The following is a 19,859-nucleotide window of genomic DNA, read 5'->3' as shown; positions in this document are numbered from 1 at the left end:
AGTTTATTAACTTCTTCTGGTCTCAGTTTCTTTAATTGTAAAATGAGTGTTAACCCTATCTCATATCATTTGTTCTGATGATTAAGTTAGAAGAAACATAATGGCACCTATTGAGTGGCCTAGTTATATTAAAAACTTGAAAACTGTTAGCTTCTTTCTCTCAGTTAATTTTACTTTTGCCTTGGATAGCACATAATGTCATAGTAAAGTGGATAAAGAGCTCCGGACCATCCCAATACTCCTTTATTATTTGTCAGTTTCTTTATTAGTAGAATGGCAGGGGACTTGACATCAAGCACATTATGATAAGACAGTTAACCAAAAAAAATTTGGTGGCTTGTTAACCATTTGTTAAGATGGCAAAACACTGATTTTGCTTATTTCATAGATAGTCTTATAGTGGGGAAATATAGAAAGAATAGGAATGTGGCCCTGAAGAAAAAAAGTGAAGCATGTCTGTACACAACCCTTCAATAAAGAGTACTCATGAATATTTATTTTAGTTTTTAAAAATATATTTGGATCCTTTTATAAATTTATGAAAAAAGAAACAAGGAAAAAGTGAAACAAACAAAACTCTAAGGTAATTGACCACCCTGACGTTTTTGTAAAGGCTTTTGAAGGCCATTAACACTTTTTCTTACACATCCTGTAGATGATTCACAAACACCAAGATTATTTTATTTACATTGATTGTTTTTCATTAATGAAAGGAGAAAATTTATCTATATGAAAAATATCAACATAAGTCAATACAAATAATTGATTTAGATTTGTTACTCCTAAGTGCTTTCCAACACTTAGTAAGAAATATCTAGACCAAGAACAATGAACACACAGTCCATTACCTGATAGCCTTAAAAATACTTAATGGCTCCTGGCACAGTGTGAAGATACCTCCTATTAAGAAAAAATAAAAGTTGCTATTCCAGTACTTCTATTTTGTGTAAAAATAAAACAAAACAAAAAAAAATAGAAGCAAGCATATATCTATATATTCTTTCAGGAATATGAAATATATTGTTTCAATATCATATTACAATGTTTGCTGTTTTGAATATTGTAATGTTCACTTTTTAACATTGTCTTTTCATAATCTGGCTTTTTGCTAGGGGCTGCCATAACAAAATACCACAGAATTGGCTTAAAGAGGAAAAAGTTATTTTTCTCATGGTTCTGGAATTGGGAAATCCAAGACCAAAGTTTGACAGGTCTGATTTTTCCTCAGGTCTCTCTCCTTGTCTTGAAGATGGCAGTCTTCTCACTGTGTTCTCATGTGACCTTTTCTCTGTGCTATTGCATCTTGTGTCCCATTCTCTTTTTTTTTGAGGACACCAGTTAGATTAGGGTACGTGCTGTTGGCCTTATTTTAACTTAATCATCTTTTTAAACAACTTATCTACAAATGTAATTGCATGGGTTGGAGGGCCTCATTTAACTTTAATTCCCATTTTAAAGGCCCTATTTCCAAATATGTTTACATTCAGAGGTTCTTGGGGTTGTGACTTCAATATTTGAATTTTGAGGAACACAATTCAACCCATAATACTTTTCAACTTTCAAACTTACAAAGTGACTAATATACTAATTGATGAGCTCCACAATTGCTATTGGATTTAAACAGTTGTTTACAATTTCAGAGACTTGTTTAGGCTACTAGATGGGTGGACTTCTGTCTATGCCCAAGGAAAGTTTTCACCTATGCTCTGTAAATGTATCAAGAGAGATGGCCAATTTGCTCATGGCCTAAGTATAAAGTATATTTATTTTCATGCCTATATACTTACACTTAACTTATACTTAAATATACTAAGTATAAGTATATTTATTTTTGTGCCCATGTTTCTTTCTATGTCGTCCTGCATAATCCTGTCAGACACCTATGGGTAGCAATTTCCAAATTGTCTGACTTCTCCAGAAACAACTTGATAATTGTGAGTTGGAACATTCTTGTGCACGATCTCTTGGGTGCATGCACATGGGCACCTGTATGTGTAGATGCAGGAGGTACATACATACTTCTTTGTACAAGCTCTTTCATTTTTGTTTTCCCTTTTCATTTTTCTTCTGAAGTCCCTTTTTAAACCGTTCAAATTATGTGCTCTTTTACTTTAGAACTTATCACTTTTGCAAAGTATAACAGAGTTTCTGTTCCACGTCCAGTCCATCATGTTCTTGCAACTTCTACCACCATGGACATCAGTTGATATTAATGCAATCTTACTCTGTTGCTTGGTCTTGTTTGGACACTAATACAGGTAATGTGTGAGTTTTACTTCCCCTCTTAGCATGATATTGTGTTAATAGAAATAATTGTTTCCTCAAATATAATTCTTTGATCACAAGCAATGCTAGTGCTAGCTTTTCTCCTAAAGCAGTGGCTTTGAAACTTTTTGGATCATGACCCACATTCAGATTCAGCATACAGATACCTACATATCAACAGTGCTCACTTGACTCTACTGGTAGTTGTTTTCTTGAGTTCAAATGAACAGTCAAAATCATGAGACACAATAGGTTCTACCCATCATTGTCTACTTATCTTTAAGAAATAATACTGGACAGGACCAAACACGGCATGCACAGAAACAGCAAAGTGGAGGTTTTGTGAGCCCCAGGCCCAACTTCTAATGTCATAATTATTCTATGTTTGAAACATGCAAGGTCATGAGAGATGAAGCTGAGCATGAGCAGATGAACTTGACTCAGGGAAAGCTCTGAAATCCCTTCAGCTTGTATGTTAACTAGTCACATAGCCCTCAGATGCCTATTACTAGCTAATCTTGGGAATCCCTAAGGAATATATTACTAGTGACCACTTTCTGGATTAGCTTTATCTCATCAGTGCCAGGTTTTAATTAATCAGTCCCACAAGGGACATGTGGTTGGTCTGTAACATAGTTCTTGGCCAATTTCTCACTGGTCTTGGCAAAGAAAATCTAGCAAGTATAGAAGGTTGAAATGAAAATAGTAAATAATGTTATCTTAAATGGTGGAATTCAAGTTGGACTGTGATACTTTATGTTCAGTCTTGACTTAGAGATTATTCTCACGATTGCCCTTTTTACTTTCTTGTCATTTCCCCATTACCACCACTCTCACTATCTTCACAACTATCACTATCATCATTGTCATTAATAATTCTTACTGGCTATTCTCAGGGTGCTGCTGCAAAAGCTCAGATAATCTCTTAGTCTGTTTTGTGCTGCTATAATAGAATATCTGAGACTGGGTAATTTGTAAGGAACATAAGTTTTTTTCTCACATTCTGAAGGCTGGAAAGTCCAAGATCAAGATGCCAGCATCTTTCAAGGGTCTTCTGGCTACATAGCAGAAGAATGGGAGGGCAAAGAGAGGGCAAGGGAGAGACAAAAGAAGGCAAAACTGTCTTTTTACAAGAGACCTACTCTTGTGATAACGGCATTAATTTATTCATGAAGGTGAAGTCTTTATGGCCTAATCACCTCTCATTAGGCCCCACCTCCCAAAACTTCCACTGGAGATTAAGTTTTCAATGCCTGCTTTTGGGGGGACACTATCAAGCCATAACGAAATCAAAATGTAGAATGTATGAAAGAGCTGCTTTTCTACAACCATTGTCCTTTAAAATGGTTGACCCCAATGATATACACATGACATTCAGTTAAAAAGTTTGAAATGCACTGTTTTTGAATTCTCACAAATTTAACAAAGAATAGATAATTTATGAAGAGATATGAATATAGAGAAGAAAGGCACTTAATATAATTGGTCACAAAATGCTTCATATTTAGACAGCAAGGCAATCCAATCTAAGCGAGAAAATTGAAATAAAGAAGCAGAAAATGTTTCTCCCTTAGGGGATGGGAAATGGAAGATACTCTGTCTGCAGATAAGGACACTGATGACATGGTGATATGTAAGGATTTACAAATTCTAAAATATTATTCCATGTTGCTTAAAATTTCTATTAGAATAATACATCTGGGCTATGCATACATAAACACACACATGCATAATTTTCAGAAGAAACAGTTTTGGTAAAAGTGGGCTTTGTGCTCTTCTAAATATATTGCAGGCACATCTGAGCTGAGATAAAAGGGGCAATGGGTACCTGGCCTTGTAATAATGTTTCTCTCTCCTTGAGTTTTTCTTCTGTTGATAGAACTGGTTTTATATCTATGTTTGTGATGGTTAATTTTATTTGTCAACTTGACTGGGCATTGGTGCCCAGATATTTGATGAAGCATTATTATGGATGTTTTCTGCAAAGGTGTTTTTTAGATGAGATTAACATATAAGTCAGGGGACTTTTGAGTACAGAAAACAGCCCTCTATAACTTAAGTGGCCTTCATCCAATAAATTGAAGGCCTAAATAGAAAAAAAGACTCAATCTCTACAACAAGAATGAATTCTGCCACAGACGGCCTTTGGATTCAAACTTCAACTCTTCCTTGAGTCTCCAGACTAGTGAACAACGTTACAAGATTTTGGATACACCAAGCCTCCATAATTGCATGAGCCGATTCTTTAAAATGAAGCTCTGCTTATATACATATTTAGATATTAGTATATAAACACACACACTCATACCCTATGGATTTTGTTTCTCTGGAAAACTCTGGGTAATACAGATTTTGATGCTAGGAGTGGTTCTATCAGCAACTAAGTTTTTAGTGAGTATAGTTTTTTCTTTTTTTTAATAATGAAAAGTACAGTTGACTCTTGAACAATGCAGTTGTTAGAGGCGCCAACCCTCATGCAATGAAAAGCTCACATGTAGCATTTGACTCCCTTAACTTCTAACTGGTAATAGCCTACTGTTGACCAGACCCTTATTGACAGCATAGTCTATTAACACATATTTAATATATGTATTATATGCTTTTATATACGTATTATATACTTTCTTAGTAACGTTTTTCCTCCAGCTTATTTAATTGTACAAATTCAATTTGTACAATTAAATAAGCTGGAGGAAAAACAGTGTTACTAAGAAAATTATAGGGAAGAGAAAATATATTTGCTATTTATTATGTGGAAATGAATCATCATAAAGGTCTTCATCCTCATTGTGTTTACAGTGTGTAGGCTGAGGAGGAGTAAGAAGAGAAGAAATTGGTGTTGCTGTCTCAGATGTGGCAGACGCAGAAGAAAACTCATGTATAAGTGGACTCGTGCAATTCAAATGCATGTTGTTCAAAGGTCAACTGTATTTGCAATTGTGAGAAAAGCATAAACTCTGCTGTCAATTTTTGTATTTTGGAGGAAAACATGGTTTTGTTTTGCAAAAAAGTTAAGACTTTTGTAATTTTCTTCCTTCCTCCCTCCCTCCCTTCCTTTCTTTCCTTTTTTAAAAATAATGATGCAATGATTACTCAGCTGGAATGCTGTGACTCAGAAAAATTAGCAGATCCAATAAATAAAGGCAAAAATGTTACTTGAAATTCACAACACATAGTAATTCACATGGGTGGTTAAATCTTAGAAAACCTAGTTAGGATAAAGTGTCTAAGATGCAGCTTTGAAAGTTTAGCTTACTGTCTTTATCACATTTGTGAATGGAGTCATAATGCTCTATTTGTCAAGATTTTATTAGTTCTATAAATCTTTTTTTCCAGATGTATTGTGCCTTGTTCTTAAATATCTAGCTTAAGAAAAAGAAAAGACATACATTTTTCTGTGGTTCTCAGGATTTCATACAATTTCTTTGTTAATTCATATATTTGAGAATGTTAGAGGCACAGTGTGAAATTGTTGTCTGTAGTGATAACGGGTGACCACCAAAGATCCAACCATAAAAACATAATAGTGATGACATTTCTCAAAATTAATACAAGCAAAATTTCTTTATCTTAGAGATTTCAAGGTCTTGTAAACCAAGAAATGCATTTCTCACAGGAAAAGCAATAAAGTACAAATTCACCAAGTGACCAATTATGAATTTCTCACAGGTCAATAAGCTTTCTTCATATTTCCTAATAAGCAAGAGTCTGCTCTATGTATCAAAAGATACTAAGAAATGTTTATTAATGTGACTAGTTATTACAGAGAAAAATTCTTATTCCTGACATATTACATATGGAGAACTAAGTGGGTAGGCCGACTTGTATTTCAAAAGAATGGAGTTAGATAAACCTAAATGTAATGTTGCTTTAAGGCAGATATTCTGCAGAATCAAACTAGGTTTAGTAGAGACATTAAAAAAAATCTCACCATAGTGGACTTGTGTATCAAACTCAAGGTATATTCTAACAATGCTATCCCTTTACTTGAGTAGCTCATTACTGAGATCTTGATTTTAATTTGCATGCTGGGTGACATTCCACCGGGTGGCAGGCTTAATTCTATGACCTGGTGATTCCCATGTCACTTTTGTTTTGTACATTTCGTGGTGACTTCCTTCTTTGACTTATCCTAGGCATGACAGCTCATGCCTGTTCAATTCTACCCCATATATTTTTTCTAGGGTTTCTCAAAGTTCTTTTTTTTCTGTACTGAGTAATCTTTACGAAGGCAAATGTCATGTGAGGTGAAGCATTCAGGAAAATTTCTCTGTTTGTTATTTAACACTTATGAAAATGTCTCCTTCTCTGTCCACATACTTAAGCTTCCTGATATTCTCTGTTTTAGACTGGATGTTAAATTAGATGACTTTACGTAGACGCCACAAAATTTTTTTTCTACTAGGCAACAGGAAAAAAAACTTTGAAAGCCCAATTTTATTTTTGTGAGGTTAAAGAACAGGAGGACAGGTAACATGAATGATTGGCTGGAAAAAATATATTTTACTGATACATATTTATTATATTAATTATACATAATATATATAGTGATACATATATGTTGATAAAACTTTTATTTTATCTATAATTTCAACTCATTTTAGATTCGGGGTATATGTGCAGGTTTGTTACATGGATACCTTATGTAATGCTGAGGTTGGGGTACAAATGATCCCATCACCCAGGTAGTGAGCATAGTACCCAATAGGTGGCTTTTGGACTCTTGGCCCCCTCTTTGTCTCCTCATCTTAGTAGTTTCCAGTGTCTACTTTTGCTGTCTTTATGTCCATGAGTACCCAGTGTTTAGCTTCCACGTGTAAGTGAAAATCTGCAGTATTTGGTTTTCTACTCTTGTGTTAATTTGCTTAGAATAATGGCCTCTAGGTGCATCCACAATGTCACAAAGAACATAATTTCATTATTTTTTATGGATCCACCATTGATGGGTACCTAGGTTGATTCCATGTCTTTGCTATTGTGAATAGCCCTGTGATGAATATGAGTGTTTATGTCTTTTTGTTAGAGCAATTTATTTACTTTTGGATATATATCCAGTAATGGTATTACTGGATCCAGTGGTAGTTCTAAGTTTTTTTAGAAATCTCCAAACTGCTCTTCAGGGTGGATGAACTCATTTATATTCCCACCAAAAGTGTATAAGCATTTCCTTTTCTGTGAAGCCTCACCAGCATAATTTTGTTTGTTTGTTTGTTTTTGGTAATAGCCATTCTGACTGGTGTGAAATGGTATGTCATTGTGGTTTGGATTTAAATTTCTCTGATGATTAGTGATGTTGAACATTTTTTAATACCTTTGTTGGCTACTTATATGTTTTCTTTTGAGAAATGTCTGCCTATGTCTTTTGCCCACTTTTTAATAAAGTTATTTGTTTTCTGCTTGATGAATTGTTTAAGTACCTGATAGATTCTGGATATTAGACTTTTGTTGAATGCATAGTTTGCAAATATTTTCTCCTACTCTATAACTTGTCTGTTTATTGATAGTTTCTTTTGCTGTGCAGAAGCTCTTTAATTAGGTCACGCTTGTCAATTTTTTTGTGTGATTACTTTTCAGGACTTTGTCATAAATTCTTTTACAAGGCCAATGTCCAGGATAGTTTCCTAAGTTGTTTTCTAGGATTTTTATGGTTTGATGTTGTACATTTAAATGCTTAATTAATTTTTGTATGTGATGAAAGGTAGGAGTCCACTTTCACTCTTGTGTATATAATTAGCCAGCTATCCAAGAACCATTTATTAAATAGGAATTTCTTTCCCTATTGCTTACTTTTTTTTTACTTCCTCAAAGATCAGATGGCTGTAGGTGTGCAACTATTTCTGGGTTCTCTATTCTGTTCCACTGGTCTATGTATCTTTTCTTTTTTTCCAGTCCCAGACTGTTTTGGTTACTGTGGCCTTATATAGCATAGTTTGAAGTCAAGTAGTATGATGCTTCTAGCTTTTTATATGTGTTTGAAGGCTTGCTTTGGCTATTTGGGGGCTTTTTGGTTCCATTTGAATTTTAGAAGAGTTTTTATCTAATTCTGTGAAAAAAAATGACATTGGTAGTTTGGTAAGAAAAGCACTGAATGTGTAGATTGCTTTGGGCAGAATAGGTATTTTAATAATATTGGCTCTTTTAATATATGAGCATGAAATGTTTTTTCCATTTGTTTGTGTTATCTCTGACTTTTTTCATTAATGTTTGTAGTTTTTCTCATAGAGATCTTTCACCTTCTTGGCTAGATGTATTCTTAGGTACACATACACACACACACATGATATATATTCACAAATAGTATAATATATGAGATATTTTCCAGCATTCATTTTATGAACATATTCATACCTGATCAATGAGGTTAGCTTCGCATTGTGGATGTTTCAGAAATATCTCTGAAGAGGAATAACCACTGCACAACTATGCCACAATTAATTTTAGAGTTACTCATGAGGTAGGTTATAAGAAAAATAATGAGAAAAAAATGTCCGTATGGTAGTGGAATGATCATTGGTTACATGATATTTATAATAGCTGAATGACATGGAATGTTTCTACAGCCAGAAACAAGGAAACTAAAATTAGAGGAAGCCATAGTTTTATGCATATGAAAAGTTCCTTATTCAAAGTTTTTCTCTTTCTACTTCCTTATTTATGTAGGCTCATCATTTCACAGGGAACTGCTAACTCAGTGGATACTATCACCACTTTTAGTCTCAGTTAAGTGGCAATTTATTGATGACACAGTTGATTGAGATATTTAAAAATGAAGTTGTAATGAAGAGTAGAAGAAGCAGCTTATTTTTTTTTTTAGGTCTTTGGATTCTTTGGGGAAAAAAAGTAATATGTTAAAATGGATTCTAGCCTGGGATGGCATTAAGAAAGCTAAGCTGCACTAACTATGTGACATCGGGCCTTTCCGTCACCGGCTATGTGACATTGTGTAAACCACTGTATTTCTCTGTCCACAAGTTTTCTCATATAAAATCAGTCTTGGACAAATTCATTGCTACGGTCTTTTCCAAGTCTAACATTTTATATTTAAAATACTTAATGAAATTTACCTCTGAGCTCTTCTTCAACTATAGATAACTCAGAGCCTTTGTTCTCTTGATAACCCTATTGATTACTACATTTTTAAGAGGCTAGAGAGTGGTACAGCAAGGCAAAGTGACTTATTCAAGGACAGACTCTTCAAAAGGGCTAAAGCTAGAATCTATTCTGGTGCATTTACTTTTTTTTTTAACAGATACTGATGCATCTTTGCATCCTGCCTTGATTGTATAAACTAGAACACAAATATTCACAAAATATTATCCACATTCCAGAGCTATAATTTTTTAAAAATAGTAGGCTTTTTACAAATCTGCCAGTGCATATTAAAAGTATTATCTTTGTCAAGGTAATAGGAGAACAATGCAGTATACAGAGGAAAAAGCAATAATGTGAATAACTCTTTGACTTCCTAAAAGCCAAGGCCAATCTTTACGTAGCCAAACTTGTTGAGTTTTAATGAAGGCCTGGTCTGGGCTGAGGCTTCCCTGGCTCCTTGTAGCAGTTATCATGAGATACTGAAGGTTTTTGATAAATTTAAGAAACAGTCTCTGTAAGATTTAATGTTGCTTTCAAAAAGGTCAAGGAGAAACTGATAATTCTTTGCTTTGTAACTTTTATCCATATCCACAGAATCCTGGCCTTTGGGATGAGCAGAATTTTTAGGGTTAGAACATGTTAGGGCAACTGAATATAAATTGCTGACAATTCCCTATTATTATAATAATAATTATCAGTTCCTTATTATAATGAAGTACCACGTATTTCCTGACCTAATTCAACACATTTTTTTTTCTTACGTTAATGGAGGTCAGAAGGCCTAAAATCAAGATGCCTTCTGTAGGATTTAGGGTAGAATCCATTGCCTTGCCTTTTTCACCTTCTAGAGACTATCTGTATCCCTTGGTTTTGGCTCCTTTCCTCATCTTCAAAGCCATAAATGTGCATTTCAAATCTCTCTCTTTCTGACACTGACAATCCTGCCACTCTCTTATAAGGACTCTACTGATTATACTGCAGCCACTGAGATAACTAGAAATAGTCTCTCCTCAAAATCCTTGACTGAGTCACATCTGCAAAGTCTCTTTTGCTATATAAGGCAACATATTCACAGGTTCTGGGCATGTGGATGTGAATATTTTTGGTGACCCTTATGTATAATAAACTGAATGGGTCCATCTGGATCTGTTCTTCTCTCAGAACAGTGTTTGGTAAGTTGCTCATGGACCTTCAATTGAACAAAAGCACATTCTCAGTTGTCTCCCAGGAACATAGCATCAAACATAGCATCTGAGTCTTACAAAGAAAGTCAGACTGCAAAAGCTCTAGGAAGCTAATGGACATAACACAGATGACTAACGTCAAACAGTCAGGGAAGCCACTCAGAAGAGTCAGTAAGCTTTGATAATGTTCAAATACTCTTTTACCTTTAAGCCAATTCAACCCAAAAACACATCAAGCCTCCTATGGCTAAAGCATGTTTCTGCTTCAGGGCATACACTAACTGTTACTCCTGTCTGGAATACTATTTTCTCAGATATTTACATGTAATCCCTTCACCTTCTTCAAATCTTTGTTTAAATGCCAGTTTTTAAATGAAGTTTGCTCTGATCATGTTAAAATTGCAAACTATCCCTTTCTTCTTAAGTCTAATCCAAATTACTCTGTTCTAGTTTGAATTATTGTATTACTTATTACTTTCTTATAATTATATAATTTAACTTATTATGTCTACAGAGAGTGCATTATCTTCTCTTACCCTCTCAGTCTAGAAGTTAAGTTCTAAGAAATAAGAGCTTATTATTTGATGTTTTTCACTGAAGTATCCTATGTGCTGAAAACAGTGCCTAGTGTATAACAGAGGCTCAATAAAGACTTTTAATGAATATAATAACTAAAGATAAATCCCAGGTACTTCACTAAAATGTACCCCAATTAGCTTGTTTCCAGCTATTCTCCTACTTTAATTGTTCAAATTTTATTTGAGTATTCCTGTTTTAATTGATTCCTAAACTTTAGTTTGTCAACTGTTTTTGCTCTTCCTGTATTTTTGACTTGTAGATCAATACTTGGCAGTCAGAAGGAAACAGGCTCAGATTTATCTCTCTAGCTCTTCCAACACTTGCTACACACAGAAGAAAAATTTACCCAAGCTTTGGCCCTGGGACACAACACTGGCACAAGTTTACTTGGCAGAGCTCTCAACTGGGCCTACATAGCCTGAGATTGGAATTAGACAGATGTTTCTACAGCAAATGCTTCTTTAAAGCACATGCATATTGGTTCCACCAAACTTTTGGAGTCTAAAAGGAAAGGATTTACTACCCAAAATTAATAGAACCTGGCTTTGTGAATCTTATGAAAAATATAAGTATTTTCCTCTTGACCATTTCTCGTGCCATTGCTTTGTTTTCTTCTTTGGAGTAGAAATGAACATGTTTTTCATTCTTCCAAAGTGATTCATTTCCTCTGAGAGATTTCTGCAGAGTAGAATCTCATAGATTTGCCAGCCTGGTTTTGAGCCCAGTGCTAGATTATCATGAAAAAACAAAAAACACAAAAAACCCTGTATGAGAGAGAATTGTTTTAAAGAAAACGTTGGAATGCCAATTTTTGAAATATGCTAGTAACAGATATTAATGTTTGCCAATTTGGTGACCTTCTAACCTAGACTAATAATTGGTCATATCTTTTGAACAAAACAATCTGTGTTACACATACAGTGCTTTCAAAATGTGATCAACATAAATGCATAGGTTTTTTGACATCTACCATGTCATAAGATAGTTGGAGTGGTAGAAAGATTCACTAAAATGTTAATAAGCAGGCAGATGAAAATATTTAATTTGGCATGTCATGTGGATCCTCAGGAAGTAAAAATCCTCATGCTGCCATAGCTATAAACCCTTTAACTCTCCCTCTGCTGGCTTCACCAGTCTGCACGCTGAGTTCACTTCTCGCATGTCATATTCTGCTGAGGAGAACAGAATGACAAGGCTCACTCCATCTCTGCAGCAGCACAGCAGGTGAGTTTTACTTGGATGAGCCAGAAACCATTCTCGGCCAAAGAGATGTCTTATTAGCAAGCATGAAAGGATGAAGCAAATTCAACTGAAACACAGACTACAGAAAGTATTTTGCAAGCAAATCAGAAGTCATCTATATTTATTCATCAATTTCTTTATATAGAAAATCATTTGGTAGCTAAAAAATACTTATGGAATAAGAATGAGCTATAGCTCTCCAGTCAATTTATATCATGAAAATGGCTAAAGTCTTCTTTTAAATGGAAACACATGTGGAGATAGCATATTTATATTCTAAGCCTTTATTATCCATGTATTGAATAAGTTAACCAATGCACAGTGCCAAATGTGAGACCAAGTTTTGCCCTAAGACTTTCTATGTTTCTCTCATGTCATAAAATTTATAATAGTTCAAATTTTCCCAATATCTATTGTGTAAATGGATTAATCTGAAAGGAAAATAGAACATTTCCATGATGGCAGAGAATGTCACAGGTGTTGACAGTAGATTGGAACATATCATATCCTCTTAAATACACTCTTTTTCCAAACACCCTCATTTCTTTCACTAAATCCTTAAATTTTCCAGGAAGCCAGATTAGAAGCTTTAAACACTTCTCTTTTTTCTCCTTTGCCCCATATATAATTTATCTTTTAACAAGCCACATTATCCAGCTTTCCCAACTCTTTTTTATTTGTCTGACCACCTTTTAGTTCCCATTCATAGATCTTCAGACCTAACTGAAGGTATCAGTTGAAGGGCCTGGTTTGGCTTCCTCACTAGTCTCTTGAATTTCAGTTACTGCCACTTACCTGCCTTTGCTCCAATCATCTGCCTCTCAACCTACGTTATACACTTCTTCCCCTCTGGGTAGATACCTAGTAATGGGGTTTCTGGATGAAATGATAGATTCACTTTTAGTTCTTTAAGGATCCTCCACACTGTTTTCCATAGTGGTTGTATTAGTTTACGTTCCCACCAATAGTGTAAAAATGTTCCCTTTTCACCACATTCGTGCCAACATCGATTATTTTTTTATTTTTTGATTATGGGCATTCTTGCAGGAGTGAAGTGGTATTGCATTGTGGTTTTGATTTTCATTTTCCTGATAATTAGTGATATTGAGCATTTTAAAATGCCTTCTTGTTGCTTGCTTTTCAACTTTTTATGTACCTCACAAGACTACATAGCCTGGATGCCTATGTTTCATAATACCAGGACCCAATAACACCATGTCTATTAATGTGTTCCAGGAGCAGAGTTTGAGAGAAGCTGTGAAATAAGTTTCATAGACATGATTGCTTCCAAAGATGCATTAACCCATATTCTGAAAAAAATATAATTTTCACAATTATGGAACTGAATGAAATGATAGCAAACAGAATATATGTAAGTGTGTTAGTACCATTCGAGTGAGCTCTGTAAGTGGAACAACTGCATATCCTTGCTGGGCCCTGAGTTGCTCTTCTGTAAAATTGGGCTACCACTCACAGGACTATTGTAAGGATTAAATGGAATAATGAATAAAATACCAAGTCCAAAAGTACGATCAAAATATGCAAATTCCAAGTTTCTTTGTTCTTGAGAGGTCTTGGCATAGTACCTAAATTCGTTCAACCAATTTCTAAAATTTTCCATAGTCAGGGAATTATGATATAAGCCAGAGACTGCTGTGATGTTGAAAGTACTGAAGTTGCTGGGGATCTGGGCCAGGGTTTATTGAATACAGGCAATCAGTACTTCACAGTACTCTACTGACAGAATTTACAAATGGGGGCTTGATTCAAGCCAATGCCAATTTCAAAGCAGTCTAATTTGGAGGGTGCTGGAAGGTAGCATAAGTTTTTAGTAAGCAGGAGTAGTCAGAGAAAAATAGGTAACAGTGAGTGCTAATTCTAGGTAATGAGTTTAACTTGGAGCATGTCTTCACTGAGTAGCTTGGGCTATATGTAAGTATGATCCAACCTTTCCAGAAGATGCTTGCAAAAGGATCATCAGAACCTCTGATTAGAGAGTTAATCAGAAATCAAAAGCAGTTTTAAAGTGACCAAACACATCAGGGTTACAGGTAAGTTCCAGTCAGCCATGTACATTGGGTACTAACTTTAAATCTCACTGATGGAAATAGAATTCCTGGCATAGAGTCTGGCATGGCTAAATGCCTCCGTTCACGTATTGGGGGCATGTGACCCACATTCTCTTTATAGATAGATATGTTCTGTTTGGACTAGAGCTTAAACAAACACACACACAAAAAAATCACTTTGTTGAGGCATGATTGATATACAAAAAGCTATACATTTTAATACAACTGGTTAAATTTAACAATTTGTTTTCAATATTTAAATATTGGGAGATTTTAAGATGAAATTTGGATTTTTGGATTTTTGTGAAATGTTGAAATAACTGGCAACACTAGGGTTACACTTCCGTATTGTAAAAACTGGCTAGAGCCGAGTAGCTACCGCCCCTTTTAGAAGAGGCACTGGGTCTCAGTTGTCCATACTTCTTTCTTCCCCTAACCAGCCTGTTTCACTCACAGTCGTCAGCTGCCTGGCCCCTATAATCTCTACTAGTTCACAATACTGATTGCTTGTTAGGGGAAGTGAAAGGCTTTTAAATTGATACATACATGCCAGGCTGATAATATAGTACCTTTTGATGTAATTAGAAAATTTCAAAAATTAGAAGATTAGGTGGAGAGACGTAGCTTATAGGCATGGTCTGTCTTACTGCTCTCCCATGCGTGTAGAAAGAACCAAGAAGTGGTAGACAAGAATTCAACTTGAAATTAGGAGCTCATTGAAAATTAGAATTTCTAGTGCAAAAAGAAGCATTCTGCTCTCCCACAATTAGTAATGGTTACGTTGAAATAATATTTATTAGAGAAATAACTAATATTTCAAGACTAGCCTTGATGCAACTAGCAGTGTAAGCTTTTATTTAAAATTTGGATTCACTAGACCTCAGTTTTCTAATAAGTAAATAAAGGCATTTGAAATTAAGATTCTCCAAAGTTCCTTTTATCTCTAACATTCTATTATTCCACGCGGAAGCTTTCTATTCTTAATTATGAGCTATTATCTTCTCAACAGTGTCTAAAAGTATCTGACCTCCTACTTCTTACAGGAGGTGATTCTGTATTAAACCAGTACAGTGGCTTCCTGATCCGTTTTTCAGTGAAAAGACTAACAACATTACCAAAGTGAGCTCTTTATCTAGGAATCTGGGTCTATAACTTTCAGTAAAGAAAACCATGAAATTCAGTAGATATTTTTCAGCATTAGCTTCTGATGTCAAATAGCAATACCTGCTTCAGCGCTTATTTTATATATGCCATAAATCAAGATTTCTAACCAGGTAGTTTCTATCCAGAGCATGTTTTGTTGGCATTTTTCCTTTGCACAGAACTCAAAATTTTCTTTTATCATGGCAAGGGCAAGAAAACATGGCTTAGGTTGTTTATTTTTTAGCATAAATGTGCTGACAACTGTAATTTCTGTTTGGTTTCTTTCAAGGTACCATTTTATTATAGCACAAAAATATACATTTTAATGCTGTCTAGACAAAACCATTGGTCCAAGCCAACACTAGAAGTGATGTAAATTGTGTTTTCCAAGGTCTAACATTATGTATAACTTCCCCAGTAGGCAATATAATAGGATTTAGGCATCAGGCAGTTTTGAGTGTTCAAATCCCATCTCTACCCTTTCTTAGAGATGTAAAATTGTGAACATTACTCAGTACCTCTGAGGCCTTTTCCCTGTTATAAATTGATCTGATGTTAAAATATATTAGCTAATTCCTATGATTATGAGAGTATTAAATGAGAAATGTATTAATGTGCTTAGCTCAGAATTTGTACTGGTTGTTAATAATAACAACAATACTGCTAATGCTGCTACTAATACAAAATTACACAAGCTTATCACTAAAAATGCATCTTGTTTCCAGAAGTTGTCAATAACAGATGTGCCCAATATATAAAACAATCTCTTCTCTTCAGTACCATAAGGGGCTAAAGAAGGAGATGCATCTGCTTCGGCTTTCCTTAGGTAATTCCATGACATCTGGCACCGTGCTATTCAAAAACTCTCCACAGGTCATTCTAAATTATAAATTATGCAAATCATATTGTCTTGCATAGTCAATGAGTAGATAGCAAGAACCAAGAAAGTTTATTATTTTCAAAAATATTTTATAATAATATGGATTAGTAACTAATTGACCACTATTGATTCTGAATAAATTTGGAAAGAATAGACAAATGGGGGAGGAAGGAGTTGAGACTAGCTTCAGTAAATTTACTTTAGACAGAGAGTATGAGGCAATAATCCTTTGTAACCTATGTCAATGATCTCCAAAAACTATGCTTCCCTACCTACAAAAGAATTTTGAAAAGTTATATAACTTCCTGCAAATTTATAACTTGACTTATAAACATTTTCATTGTAAATTTATATCATTCCAAATGCTGTAATATCCAACACGCTGTAATTATTGAAGTTTTTTTTTGTTTGTTTGTTTGTTTTGTTTGGTTGTTTTGAGACGGAGTCTCGCTCAGTCGCCCAGACTGGAGTGCAGTGGCGCAATCTCAGCTCACTGAAACCTCCACCTCCCTGGTTCAAGCGATTCTTCTGCCTCAGCCCCCCGAGTAGCTGGGACTACAGTCGCACGCCACCATGCCCGGTTAATTTTTGTATTTCTAATAGAGACGGGATTTCACCATATTGGCCAGGCTGGTCTCGAACTCCTGACCTTGTGATCTGCCTGCCATGGCCTCTCAAAATGCTAGGATTACAGGCTTGAGCCACCATGCCCAGCCTGAAGTTTTTAAAATAAAACTTTATGTTGCTTTTTAAAATAGATTCTATGTCATCTAAATACTTACCAAAGTCATATCATCCTTCAATTTGTTTAAAAATACACAAACTGGCTTTCCTTAATCAAACAGAACTGTCTTCCCCCTCTTCTGGAACTACTATTTCCATTTTATGTCCTGATAAAATGGCATGTCTAAGTAGTATATTTACATTTGAGAATATTGTTCATTATCCAATGGTACTCTGTAGGAAGATTTTGTATGTTAATTAATCTTAAGTTTTGAAATATCTAGTAGTTACAAGTTGCTGTTATTTTCTTTTGGATTGAGTTTTGTTATAATTCTTATTAGTGCAGAATTTATCAAAATAGCATATAATTCAACCTTTGATGAGAATAACAAATTGTACATTAAAATATGGAAATGCATGTATTATTAGTAGTTCATTTGTATATGAATTAGTAACTATTACATTGAGACATACTTTAATATCAAATTTATTCCAATGTTTCTATATACATATATGAAAACTTGTTCATATAAATAAGTAATTGGGAACTAAAGGTGTGTTATAATCACAGTGCACCTCAATTCTTAAACCTCCTTTTATGTTATGTGTTAACAATTATACTGTGATCCAGCATCAAAACTCATCTTTAGTAATCCACCACATATCCATCAATTAAGACTTTCTGCAACTTTTTTAAACAGCAAAGAACTGTAAACAATCTAATTTGCAGAATGATTCATTACCCAGTCATTAGATTTCTAGAAATAAACTAAAATAATGTTACTAAGAATTGTCAAATGACTACTTAGGTGCTTTATACTGTTTCACTTAGAGGTGCCTTTTTAAAATATGATATTTTATAAAATTTTGCAAATTAAAATAATATTCAATTTAAATATATATTTTCCAATAATTTTCTGATAACATGATTCTATCTTAACATGTACTTTAAATACACTTCAGGGTTGCAGACACAACTCAAACAAGGATGTGTGAGTACTCACCAAGCTTTCCTCATTTGCTTCCTCAATTCTTTACCAATAGTTCAAGATTGTTAAATAAAAATTACTCATGTTGCCTACTCTACAGTTTCCCTTAATTTATAGTAAACCAGCATGGGCCGTAATACATACTATCTAATAACACATTGCCACCTTAAACATAAATATGAATAAGATTTTGAAAGACATTAAATGCTATGGTGCCTCAATTAAAATATATTTGACTGTCACTGATAATTTGAATTATTTCTTCATGTAATACCCAAAGAATTTTATACCCTGGAGTAGTCACAGTAATATATAGAATGAGTGACAGGCATACTTTTCTTTAATACAATGGAAGAAGAGTGATTATGAAAGGGAGTGTGGGATAGAAAAGAAAATACTTCATTATCTACAGATGCGTGGTGAAAGCACTAGAGTAAATTTAGAAGCTGAAAATTTGTTTTATTAAATGGGTATTAATCACCCATTTTGAAGACTGCTAAAACATATTACAGAATGTAGTTCCTACTGGGTATGGAGAGTCAAGGGCACATCTCTCTTGTGCCTACTCTTTGAGAAATACAATCAGACATACTTGTTCTGCCTGGAACTAAGGAGCAGTGGAGATGGCAGCTTCCCTGGGCATTGTAACTACTTTCTCATCTCCAGAATTGTTACAGGAGGCTGTGGAGGCATATCACAGAATTGCTTAACAAAAGTTTGAAAAGGGCTGGAGTTCTTAAAGAATGAATAGAGTCATAAACAGGGAAATAATATTTTATATTTTTTGTGATTTGTTTTTTAAATCCTTATCCAGTGTAAATATTCTTTTCCTATGGGTGTTTATTGAAAAAACAAACCAAACAAAAAAAAAAATAGTGAATTTTTGCTTTAGGTTAATTGCAAAAGAAAAAACTGAGAAATAAGATGTCCATAGGGGGCTTTAAAACGTCCTGACATATTACTGGGAATCTAAAAAGCCACATTCACGTGTTGGGCTGTGTTCATGCTCAGGGCTGTGCACATGCTTGAAAAAAGACCTGAAATTACCCTAATCTCTAATCTCTGACTGACTCTAAGGCTCTATGCAAGCAGAAAATAAAATCTGATCGCCTGAGGGTTAAGTGCTTGTCTCAACATATATACAGAGCTCCTCAGCAAAGTCAGAGACTTATTGGTCCAAGGTATCTAAGAAAATCCCTACCTAATCATTAGCTGATAATTGAACTAACTGAGCAAAGATTTCAGTGATCACACCTGAAAAAAATACAGACTTCACAGAATTAGGTCAGAAGAGTCACTAAGCAAATAACAACACACATAACAAAGAACAACAACAACAAACTGTGGAGATGAGAGACTCTGATTTCCAGAGTTACCACATTTTATTATTTGAAATGTCTAGTTTTCCATAGAAAATTATGAGACATGCAAATAAATAAGTATAGTGTATACACAGAAAACAAATAAATCAACAGAAACTGTTTCTGGTGAAATCTAGATGTTGGACTTCCCAATGACCTTACATCAGCTATTTTAAATATGTTCTAACAACTAAAGAAAACCATTTCTAAACAACTAAATAAAAGTACGAAAATTATGTTTCACAAAATGCCGAAATTAACAAAAATATATGAGTTATAAAAAGAGCCAAATAGAAATTCTGAAGTTAAAAACTGCAGTACCTGAAATAAAT

This window comes from Symphalangus syndactylus, chromosome Y, assembly GCF_028878055.3.
Source record: "Symphalangus syndactylus isolate Jambi chromosome Y, NHGRI_mSymSyn1-v2.1_pri, whole genome shotgun sequence".
Classification (NCBI taxonomy): Eukaryota; Metazoa; Chordata; class Mammalia; order Primates; family Hylobatidae; genus Symphalangus; species Symphalangus syndactylus.
The sequence above is the reverse complement of the archived record's forward strand: the minus strand, read 5'-3'. Positions refer to the sequence as shown.